At 39.8% G+C, this 12077-nt stretch overlaps 1 long non-coding RNA gene across 1 annotated transcript in view; it reads left to right on the top strand.

Annotated features, from left to right (window-relative positions):
- The window catches only part of LOC307036111, a 233731-nt gene that overhangs the window by 79323 nt on the left and 142331 nt on the right, over positions 1 to 12077 (top strand). The gene's annotated exons all lie outside the window — the stretch shown is intronic.

Genomic DNA, 12077 nt, shown 5'->3' with positions numbered 1-12077 from the left:
CAGCATTGACAGTTAAGAAAAAGGTCTAATTTGTTTAAAATGTTGCAAGTTGAATTTAATGGTATTGGATACTTTCTGGATATGTTTCTTAAAAAGTCAAGTGCGAGTCCAATATGACACTCCCTGTTCAAGATACTTGCACTGGGAGACTAGTTCTATTTCTGCTCCATTTAAAAAATACATTGGATCCTTCGATCCTTAAAACTAGAACACTGATGGCTGGCTTACGCTACAAACTTCATCACCTTTTAACAAGAGAGTAAGTATATAAAACGTTATTTTGTATATTTTACACATCAGCAGAAACAGAGAGAGATGGCAGGACACTGTGTTTTAGAGAGAACCCCTCCCCCCTGTGTCAGCAAACGGCTTGCGCGGTAATACCATCGCCCAGATGGTCCGCTTTTAGTTTCCCAGACGATGCTTGTCAGGACTCTTTTCACTTCTGGCAGCGGGGGGATATTTCCTTCTTCTTCCTCCACATTGAGGGGTAACGGTGAAAACTCTTCTTTGATCTCGCTTTTTGTTTGCGTTTCTTTGCTTTTTGTTGCAAATATCTTGTACACCGCTGGTTTCACAGTGTTTTCTTGATGCACTACTTCTTCGGATACAATGGTTGCGTGGAGATCTCTGGAAGACACCAGAGTTAACACAGCCCAATCTGTTGATGTCAACGTTGCTTTAAGACTGTGGGGTCCATACGTTTCTCCATTTTTCAGATTGTAGAAATGAAGTTCATTCGCCATATAGTTGAATACGTATCCCCAAACATGTTCATTTTCCAGAAGCCATTTCTCTTCAAGATCTTCGACCGGAGGTGTTTGAACCCGACACAGATAATGCATCCGTTTCTTGATTGGTGCTCCGGACGGATGGCGGTAAGTTGTCACAGGCGTCTCGCTGATTAAACCCATATCGAGGCGTCTCTTGGCCATTTTTTCTTTTTGGAAAGATGACTTGATGATTGGAAATGACTGGCTTTTTATCTGCACGGGGTTCTTTTTTCTTTATCTCACTCCACCCCTTCGGTCTTCTGACATCACATCATTGGGGCGGGCCCTTCTGTCACTTTTATGCATACTAATGTGATGGAAGCGGCATTTTGTTTTAATAGACTTGGGGGCGGGCCCACCTGTCACTTTTTATGCATAATAATGTGATTGAAACATTTTTTATTATACACCATAAGGCGCAACAGTGGGGGCTTTTCACACCTGTGAATACACATCACCCCCCTCCTATCGACGGATCTCACACCTACTTGGGATATCACACCTACTTGAGATCTCACACCTCGAACAAAGGGGAGGCGGGACTTAGCTCATTAGCATAAGTAGGGAGAGGTGTGACCTGTCACAGCACCTGTCACTTTATATGCATACTAATGTGATGGAAGCGGGATGAATAATACTACTTATGTCGTTTGAGAGGATTTCATGGAGTTTGTTCTTTTTTTTAATCTATTTCCATTTTAGTTTTTGTATTTAGGGTTTTCTTATATATATTTTCTAGATGTTTTAGTTCTGTTTGAAGCTGATTTGTTTGATCTTTTCTTTGCTTATTAATGTTTGAGGAATATCCAATAATTTTTCCTCTTATGACAGCTTTGCATGCATCCCACAAGATTATTGGGGACACTTCTCCATTATCATTATCGTTCAGATAATCATTTATATCGGTCCTGATTTGAGGCCTAATTTGGTTAAGAATTACTATGTTCAGTCTCCAGATTGTGCTTTAACTTTCTAGTCCTAGATTTAATGCCATGGAGACCGGAGCATGGTCCGATAAGTCTATGATCCCTATACTGCAATTTTGAACCCTATAAAAGTCTTTCTGATACAACAGATAATCAAGCCTTGAATATACTGAGTGTGGGTGTGAATAAAAGGTAAAATCTTTCGTAGACGGATTTAGGTCTCGCCATACATCCGAGAGCCCTAAGTCTCTGTGATATAATTATTTTAATGTCACCTTATATATTCGTGTGTTAAATTTGAAAGTACATTTTTACTCTTTAAATAATAGAGAGGCTTTTCATATATTCCTGAAACAATGTCCCATTACTTAGTAATAATAAATTAAAGCAATAGTCTTTTCTTCCACTTTTTATGTGTAATCAAAAGGGTGGTTTTATGACCTTTGACATCTGCTTTGCAGTTCCCAGCAAGAGAGGGGCCCTGAGTCTCTAGCTTCCTCTGCTAATTGCTAAAACCCGTATTGATTAGCCCAAAGGGAGATGTGCCTCAGATATAAGACAGTTGAAGCCTTGTAGAATTAATGATTTATCTCCTACAGACCCCAAAAGAGGCCTTGAGAATTGAGTCAAACAGTTACAGAGGCCATAGTCTTTAGTTCTCATTGATGTCTGTATTCATTCCAGTAAAACGGACTTTGAGGTGAAAGGAAGTTCTAATAGGGTCTTAAGCTACCAGAACAATTAAACTTCTGTTAATCAACCAAAACTCATGACTGTCAGGGGACAGGACATTCGGACCTATAACAAGGGTCACTTCATAGAGAATATGTGTGTGTATTCCTTACTGTGATAATATGTCCTGTATAATCATTTATCAACTATTCCTGTATTGGTGTTTTATTTGATTCCTCAGTTTTTATTCTTTCATGTGTGAGTACTAGATGGCTACAAACATTGTGGAGAAATTAGCTTAAACATGCTTTATTACTCTATATGAAATGGAAGCAGCTTTTATGACAGCGACGAGAGAGCTGGGGGAGGGGACATTCTTCTTAAGATTTTCAGCATGTCAATTATCAGGGAAATCTACTTGTTTTAAATAGATGTGTGTGGTTGATTACTTTGTATTAATAATAACAGTATGTGTAAAGGAAGCTGGAAATATGCAATGTGAAACCTTTTATTTGAAATAAAGATTCTGCAGGGAATATTCTTAAAGAACAATAGCTCAAGTGTCTGGAAGAGCTGCAGGCTAAATGAGTGTGCGGTACTTTTTAACTGCTTGAGATCAGAGCTGATGTTTTCCTCTTGTTATTATTGTTTATTGTTATTGTTTGTGTTTGTAAAATGACCATTCAGATCCCGGGGGGGCATATACATTCAGGAGGGTAAGTACCCTCCAAATTTCCCCGAATAAGTACATATCTCCCATCTTTGTCCTTTTTTTCATATGTGCATTCGAAATTTAATTTACTAGAGATTAAGATTGTTACGCCCCTCCTGGATCCCTTTCTGTAAGAGGATGAATATGGACTGAAATTCCACTTTTTAAGTTTTTGGTGTTCCTGTTCTGTTAGATGAGTCTCCTGAAGGAGGGCTATTTCTGCTCCATCTCTTTTTAATTTTGACATTACTTTATTCCTTTTAATTGGATTTCCCAGACCGTTCACATTGTATGTAATTACTTTAATTGACCCTTTACTTTGCATTGTTATTATTTGCCTTTATTTTAAATCCATGAGTTCCTACATTTAAATAATTTCTCGCATCCCCTGTTGTATATATAACATTAATAAAATCCAAAACTATAACCATAAAAAGTAGAACAAAGTAATATCCACAATCATAAATGACATTGACTTCCAGGTTTAAGGCCACATATTGGGCCTTGGAGTGTTGGAATGTGGAGGGAAAGTCTCTTCCTCTTAGTGATGGAAGGGGGCCCTCTTCAGCCCTTAAACTGGTACAATGGTCCATACATTACAGAGATTAGCAATCCGACCCAAAATTTGGCTCACATGTGCCCGTGGTATAAGCCTTCTATTCAATTTGGTCTCAACCTTTGGGTAGGGAAAACAAAATAATAGTAGTAAAGGCAAGGAAAAAAGAGAAAAAATAATAGTCTCAGTTGCCTCAAAATAGCCATATTGTTGATGTTTCTTTTTAACCAAGATTTTCAGAAAGGAGCATCCATTAAAGAGGGCGTTTATGAAATATAGGCTACTTATCAGATATCCCGATGTTGAAGCTTCGGAGCCGTTCCTTGTAATGTTGCTTGGAGCTCGGGTGCAGTTGACCTCCTCGCTTTCTGCTGGGTTCCCAGGTCAGCCGGTTAATCCGGTTAATTTTTTAGGACAGTCACTGTTATCCCTCTCTTCATCATGTCTGCTGTTGCCTCCTCAGCCGAGTTGTAGACCACTGGATTATCATCATAAAACACTTTTAATCTGGCCGGGAATGGGCTCTGGAATCTTATGTTTCTTTCCTTAAGTGATGCTTTGGCTTCCGCATACTGCTCCTACTCCTTCTCTGCAATTCAGGTGCGTAATCATGGTCCACGTTGACCTTTTTTTCTTTGAAATAAAAACCCTTTTTCTGCCAGGCTTTTTTGATTACGTCTTCTTTCATTTTAAAACTTGAACATTTCACTACCAGAGATCTCGGTGAGGCCTCGGCCGGAGGTTTGGGGCCGAGCGCACGGTGCACTTCATCCCTCTCGATCTGTAGCGTAGAGGGGGACAGTTCCAGGCCTTTAATTAGTAGCTCTTCCACAAATGCGATCACCGATGTCGACATGGCTTCTGCTCCTTCCTCTACTCCGTAAATCCTTACATTCTCGCAGCGTGTTCGTCCCTCTAGGTCCGTCAGTTTAGCCTCTGTCTGTACCTGTAGCTTCACTAGGCCAGATAACACCTCTTCCCATGACTGGATCCTGGTCTCGGCTGCGTCAATTCATTCCTCTGCTTCCTCCATTCTTTTGTTAATTTTACTGATGTCTTCCTTTATTCCGTTGAGTTGTTGGCAGGAGTCTTTTCTAAAGTCTCGCAGCTCTTTTAGAATTAAACTTACGTATATGAGCTTGCCCGCTGGGAACTGCGTCATCTGGCTGCGTGTCATCATCCATGCTGTTGCTGACTTGAGACAGCTGATCGATTTCTTCCTCGTCGTGCTTTTTACTTTGTGTTTTATTTCTCTTTCCTTTTCTGGACATTTTTCGTTAGTCCGATATTTCCTCGTTGACTTAAATGCACTCAAGAGTTGGATTGCTTTGTTCGGACATTGTTTTTCGATATTTTAGGTCGGGAGTGTGTTGCTCTATGATTCCATCTCTCTCATAGTCGTGGGAACATGTTTCAAATGGGGGGTGCTGTGGGGATGACACCAGGGCTGTTTCTGACCAATGTGCTGCCCTATAGACAAGATTTTAGCTGGCAATGAAAAACCTCTGCAAAAGACCAATACACTAGAAAAAGAGAAACATATTGACATGGTGGACAGCTTATATAACAAGGCTTCAAATGTATTTAGTATTATAACATGTTTTAATTGGAGGGGTGGACTTCACATCCTCTAGGGGGGTCCGGGGGACTTTTTTTAACATTTTAAAGTCAAATGCTTCAATCTGGTGCACTTTGAGCGCCCAATTACTAGACTGATCTAGAGGGTACAACAGATTGGTTTGCATTTTATTAATCAAATAAGTATGTGAACATTTCCAATAACCTACCATAGCCAATAACAAATAAATGTAACTTATTTTATTTGTGTTGTTCATTCATATCTTATTTTACCAGTTAACATCTATTTATTTATGCATATTTTTAAATCTCCAGTTTTAAACGATATTTTTGTTTACTGTCCTATAGTATACATTGGAATGATTTCAAACCTGTTTTTATTTATCCTAATAATTATAAAGGTGTGCCTTGGAAATATTTGTTTCCATAAATTGTGATCAAAACGTTTGAGAATCACTGAGATAACGTATCCCCGCGGTATCCCCTCTCTCTATCTCTCTCACTTTGGCTGTGAGTTGCGGGCGCCTGCTAAGCCAACATCCCTCACTTTCATCACTACAGCACCCATCGTACAGGGCAAATGGAAAATGTAACCGGGTTGAAAAAAGGGTGTTATCTTTACTTAATTATGAATGTTGTTACATCAAGGCTGAAAATTCGTTTTTTTTTGTATTATATCTTGTGGAAGTGCAGATCCCCTGTCCTCCACCAGGGGGTGCTGCAGCACCCTCAGCACCCCTACTTCCCACGGCCCTGATCTCTCTACCGGACCGGAAGTTGCCAACGATCTCTTTTTCAAGGGAGATCTGCAGCACATTGGTTACACATAAAGACAACAGAAAACAAAAAGGACATCATACAACATAATTACAGGGGGATAAATTAGCAACCTATTCACAATGACAGATATCTAATAACATTTCATCTATCCAAGCTTTAAAATGATGCAAGGGAACCAAAATGCTCTGTTTCAATTTTTTTTGCATAGTGTTCCAAGCTAGAGGAGCAGCGCACATAAAAGCTTTAGTACCTAAAACAGTCCTAGCACTTGGCACATGTAATAAAAACACATCCTGGGATCTCAGGCAATAGCTACTTGCCACTCTCTGTGAGATCAAAGAGCATATGAGTTGGTAGTTTACCCAACATGGCTTTATAGATAAACATGTACCAATGACTGAGCCTCCGTACAGAAGGCAGACCTGCCTTGGTATACAGGGTACAGTGATGAGTAAATGCTTTACAGTTAGTAACAAATCGCAGAGCGCTGTGATAGGTGGCATCTAACTTTTCCAGGCAATGGGCAGCTGCATTCATATAGATCAAATCAACATAGTCCAGCACAGGTAAAAATGTAACAGTGACTAGCCTTTTCCTGGCCTCAAGTGAGAAACAGGACTTGTTTCTAAAAAATAAATCTTGTCTAACCCTCAGCTTCTTAAGCAGATTAATGACCTGGGGCCTCATTTCTAAAGGGATATACGCTCAACAAATGGTGTACGCCAGTTTCTACGCAATTTTTGCGATTTATAAAATACTAACTTGACGGGAAAATGTGCGGTCCTCCACGTAAACTCTAGCCCATGCGTACGCACTAAGCACAAAAACGGGACAGACGAGAAACTGCGACACCGTTGGCAGAAGGAAGAATGGAGAGAAATATGTGGAAATAATACCATAAATAAAATGTTACCTCTCATTTATCATATATGAAGAATTCATTTTTCAAACATTGATCAAACCCAATCTTAAAATGATTAAACAAACGCCTGTTTGAGACTCCTCAGTGCACACAAAAACATAACTTGGAGAAATAAATAAATACGGATATGTTAGTTAAAAGCACCTCGAATATGTTGTGTTAATGTTATGAAATGTTTTGTCATAAATGATGCGGTAAGCAGAAGGACAGAATTACGTCTAAACTGACGCCGTGTTGCATTTCTATAGGTTGTAGATACGAGAATGGTTTTATATACTATGTAGGAGCAGATTGTTAACTGTGTTCGTTATTCTCCCGTCCAGGAGAGAAGCTTTAAAAGGAGACTAAATGGAGTCTCTGTGAAAGTTCAATTGGGTACTTTAATTAAAAAAGGCGCGGGTTGGTCACAAGCATGATATTGTTCAGTCAGACAAACAGCTGTGATACGCTCCTCGTTAGGGAAGAGAAGCGCCAGGATCTCTCCTCCGGTGCTGTTATATATCCTCTGCTGGCTCCTCCCCGCCAGCCGGCTCGCCTCGTCTCCAATGTCCGTTGTTGAATTTAAACAGAGGATTGGTTCTTTTCACATTCAATATATGCTTAACACGCCTTTTCTCCTCATATTCTCTTTCATCACTTTTCATTTAACACATTCTAAACACTGTAATCAATACTCTAAAAAATACTTCTCGGCTCGTTTGGTTTCCGGTCATTCCGGATGTTGTCACATGCTACTCTCATCTGTAAACAATAATGTATTCAAATAAACTGTACCTTCATTTAATATTCAGCATGGTAGTATCTCGACATCTATAGTTGTAGTGTTAAATCAGTAGGCTTCGGTTTGCACCACTCCATATCATTTCGCTACTAAATTCACCTCTTTAGGAAATCGTATATTAGCCACATGCTAAATGCTAACCGTAGATGAAGGATTTTCAGAATAAAAGCTTAACTGCTTGTGCACAAGAATTTCTGGTTTTTCAGTATAAAAGAGCATTAAAACTGACGGCATGTTTAAACTACATTTCCCCATTAAAACATTGATTTTAATTTCTAACAAAACACAGTGGTGGTGGCTTAAAGCCCACCTCCGCTCTGCGCCGTCCGTTAGATGAGCCTGGTTAGATTAATAAAAGAAGGAGTTCAAAACACCGAAATAAAAGTTATAACAATAATCTGATTTTAATGGTAAAACACAACAATACAAAATACAGAGTACCCACTAAACAGAGCACTCCGGGCTCCCCGCTCTACTGCCGTGCGATACAGATATCGGGACCAGCCAGTCAGAAACAGGGGGCATCGTGCATGAATAAACATCAGTATACATAGACAGATTTGGGGGCAGAGTTGTGTCGGCTGCTCCGGCCCCCCCCCCAAATCTCTAATTGGTCGGTTTCACTCCTAAGCAAATCAGAGAGTCCGTGGGGAGGAGTTGTGTCGGCTGCTCACTTCCCTAGGTGTTCTTACTAGTTGGACTCACTTCGGGTCGGGCCCAATACAGCGAATCAGAGTTCTGGGAAAAAGTATTTTACTTCTGAACAGAGCGTGAGATCTTCGAAAGTAAACAAGGACAGAGTCAATCTTTATCTTGCACATGAATTCACTCCTTTACTTTCCCAAGGAATATTTCACACAAACTATTCTTTCCCAGACAATCAAACATTGTACACAGATATATTGGCCCCAGAAAGAACCTTGAAAAGAATATGTGTGTGTGCTGGTATCTGGGTCAGTGAGTGTAAGTGAGAAGGTTATATATATAGGATTACTTGAAAACAGTCCCAAATAATACATGTTCACTTCAATACAGTTTAAAATAATACATGTTTACTTTAATACAGTTTAGAACAATATCTGTTAACTTTAACTATCACGTTTAATCATGTTTTATGCCATTTGCCAAGACTTGACAAGTCGCTCGTAAAACACAGGAGGTATGGAAACTAAGAACACCATATGTGGTAAATTGCACAGCTAAAACAACACATTAGCTGTATTTCCTTTAACTGGTGGATTGCGGTTATATAGTTGCTGACCGAAAGCTGGAACACAAACACAAATACAAACAAATAATTCAGATCCAGTCGTCATGACTCCACTCCGGAGGGATTCCCAGATCATTTCTTAGAGTTTCTCATCAAGGGGGTGTCTCCTGTCCCCGGTAAAAACACACTGCCTAAGGAAGGTTATGTGTATTTTTGTTGTCATTAACCTTTTTCGGACCACTTATTTATTTATTTTGGTGACGATCCGACCTCCATGCTGCTACTCTGGTTCAAACTGCATCCACCAAACAATATGATTTATCTCGACCTCCCCAAAATAACCAAAATCTGACACGGTGTGAGATGTCTTTTTTAGCTGTTCTGTCATCATTTCCTGCGATCTTCTTCATGCAGTCAGTCAAAATGAATGAATGAATGGGCGTTTCTTTGACTATTTATATGCAAATATGGGCGTTACGTGAAGCCCGCAAAAGCTGCGCCGCATTTTGAAACGATTGTGATTTATAAAGGGAAACAGGCGTAGGAAGTGCCGGACGCATTTCCCTCGCCCATACGCAATGTTTTGTGAATCGGAAAATGTCGGAACATTTCTGTGCCTATTTTTTTGCTTTGTACTACGTAAGCAACCTTCCCACGTGAATCATACGCAAGGCATTATAAATGAGTTCCTTGAATTTTAAAAGTAAGACAATCATCAAGCCAGATACCTAGGTATTTATAACTTCTAGTACTTGTCCTTGCATAGTAACAATATCCAAAGCAGTCTCTGGAGTCTTTTTTGCTTTTGAAAAAAGCATTACCTTGGTTTTCTCAACATTTAAAAGAAGCTTAAGCTCAGCGAGCTGAGTCTGAATAATGTTAGAAACAGCCTGTAATTTAACACCAGCCTCCTTAATGGAGGGACCTGCACAGTACATCACGGTATCATCCGCATAAAAATACAAAGTAGCTTCATCCACATTTTCACCTAAACTGTTGATATATATGGAGAATAAAAGTGGACCTAAAACAGAACCTTGGGGAACACCATTAGCAATGTTCAACCACTCAGAAGTAGTGCTGCGTACTGTGATATATTCATTTTAATGTCACCTTATATATTCATGTTGTGGGTACTGAATTGCTACAAACATTGTGGAGAAATTAGCTTAAACATGTTTTATTACCCTGTATGAAAAAGGAGCAGTTGTGGATGACAGGAGACATTCTTCTTAAGATTTTCAGCATGTCAATTATCAGGGAAATCTACTTGTCTTAAATAGATGTGTGTGTTTAATTACTTTGTATCAATAAATAGCAGTTTGTGAAAGAGAAGCTGGAAATATGATAAGTGAAAACATTTGGGTTAGGAGAAATGGAGAGGTGAGGAAGGGGACTTCCTTATATGGATATAACTTGTCAGAACATCTGGAGGGCTGCAGGGTAAAAATGATTGTGCTTTCTCTATATATGTTTATGTAAAGTTCTCACTATTTCACTGCTTGAGAGCAGAGGTAATGTGTTCCTCGTTATTATTGATATGAAGGTAATTTACATGTATTACGTATATTTAGCCAACTATAACAACTATATCTTAAAACATATTGTTAACTTGTGTGTAGTAACCTGAAGGGGGGAAGGGGGCCACAGACAGGGAATGTGTGTGTGCTGGCTGCAAGATGTAAGATAAGATAAACAAACTTGTTATTCGGAGTCGGTCCGTGCCGGACACCGAAGGTATCTGTTTTTCATCAAACTGAAGAGACTTTTTGTTTTCCGGGTCTCCTAGCTGGCCTCGTCTGATTGGGTACGACAGGCCATCGTGTTTGCATCTCCCAATGAGATGACCTGTAGGGAGGGGCTTCCACACAATTCCTCCTGTCTGTTTTTGTATGTAAGCCTGTGTTTTCTTCGGCCCAGTCTCTCTCTTCCTCCGGCTCCCAAGATGGTATGTCCTTCCAGTTGGAGGAACCTGAGCCCGGAGAGCTCTGCATTTTGAAGCTGCTGTTGCAGAGTGCTTCGTGATTGATGTTGTACTGTTGTATTGTATATCTTACCATTAAAACAGCATATTTGTTATAACCTTACCCTGGTTGCTTTGAATTCTTCCTCTGTTAATCTGACCCATTCATAAAGGAACGCGCGGAGCAGAGGTTCTGCTCCAACAAAATGGTGACTGCAGACGTGATGACGTCATGACGTGGCGACGTGAGGACGTTCCGACATGGTGACGTCATGAGTAGGGTTTTTTAGAGGAAAATCAGCAGCCAGCGGACGAATGGTACGGGGAAGAGGCCTAGAATAATTTCTGACAACTAAAACCAGGATCCTAAAACTGAAAGGTGAGCAGACGAGCCTGTTTCTATCAAAGGTCTGTAATTGGCTAAACTAAATTTTAGAGTTGTCAGAGACATATTCCGGTGTCATAGTGGCGGGAACGGTGGAATATACAATACATATTTTAGATAGATAGGAAAGTTATATAAAATAACAGTGAATCAACGAGGTGTATAAGATGATGGTGAAAGGCCCCGTAATTTTTTTTCAAATTAGACGGCTAATACTCGTTGGGGAAGTTCAGTGGTTTTCTAGAGACTCCATCCGGAACTAAAATAGAATAACAAATTCTGAGGTTCATAGGAATCAAAGTTAAGTTATATGTGAATCCAAGAGGAGAAACGCAAACTTCAAAAAGCCATTTGAAACTAAACGGATCCCGCTATCTCTTGTTCTGTTGGGGTTTAACTCCCATTCTGTTGAAAGAAATATCGCATCTTAAAAGCTGGACAGACAGTGAGGAGTATATATATTTATGTGCTTGTGAATAAATAGAATATATTATTGAACATAGAATAGCCTTAGTCAGATAAATAGATACGAAGTCATAATGAAAGGAGAATTTGAACGAGAAAAGCGTGAGTTAAGAGCTTACGAGAACAGTGGGTTCAAGCAGAAAAATTGAATAAAATTATAGCAGAAGTGTTAATTGTTGAAAGAAGCCCCCCCTTCTCTTGAAAAGGATGAGAGCTCCAGCGGGGGATGTCTCTGTCTTTGTCTGTGAGAGTCCCCCCCCCCATTTTTCCTCTCGAGAACAGCAGCCCGGAGTGTGTCTGCTTGCTTTTTTCTCTAATGCCTGAAGTTGGAAGGAAATACATTGAAAATTGACA

This window comes from Notothenia rossii (genome assembly GCF_949606895.1).
Source record: "Notothenia rossii genome assembly, chromosome: 4".
NCBI lineage: Eukaryota > Metazoa > Chordata > Actinopteri > Perciformes > Nototheniidae > Notothenia > Notothenia rossii.
This window is presented reverse-complemented; position numbering and strand designations above follow the sequence as displayed.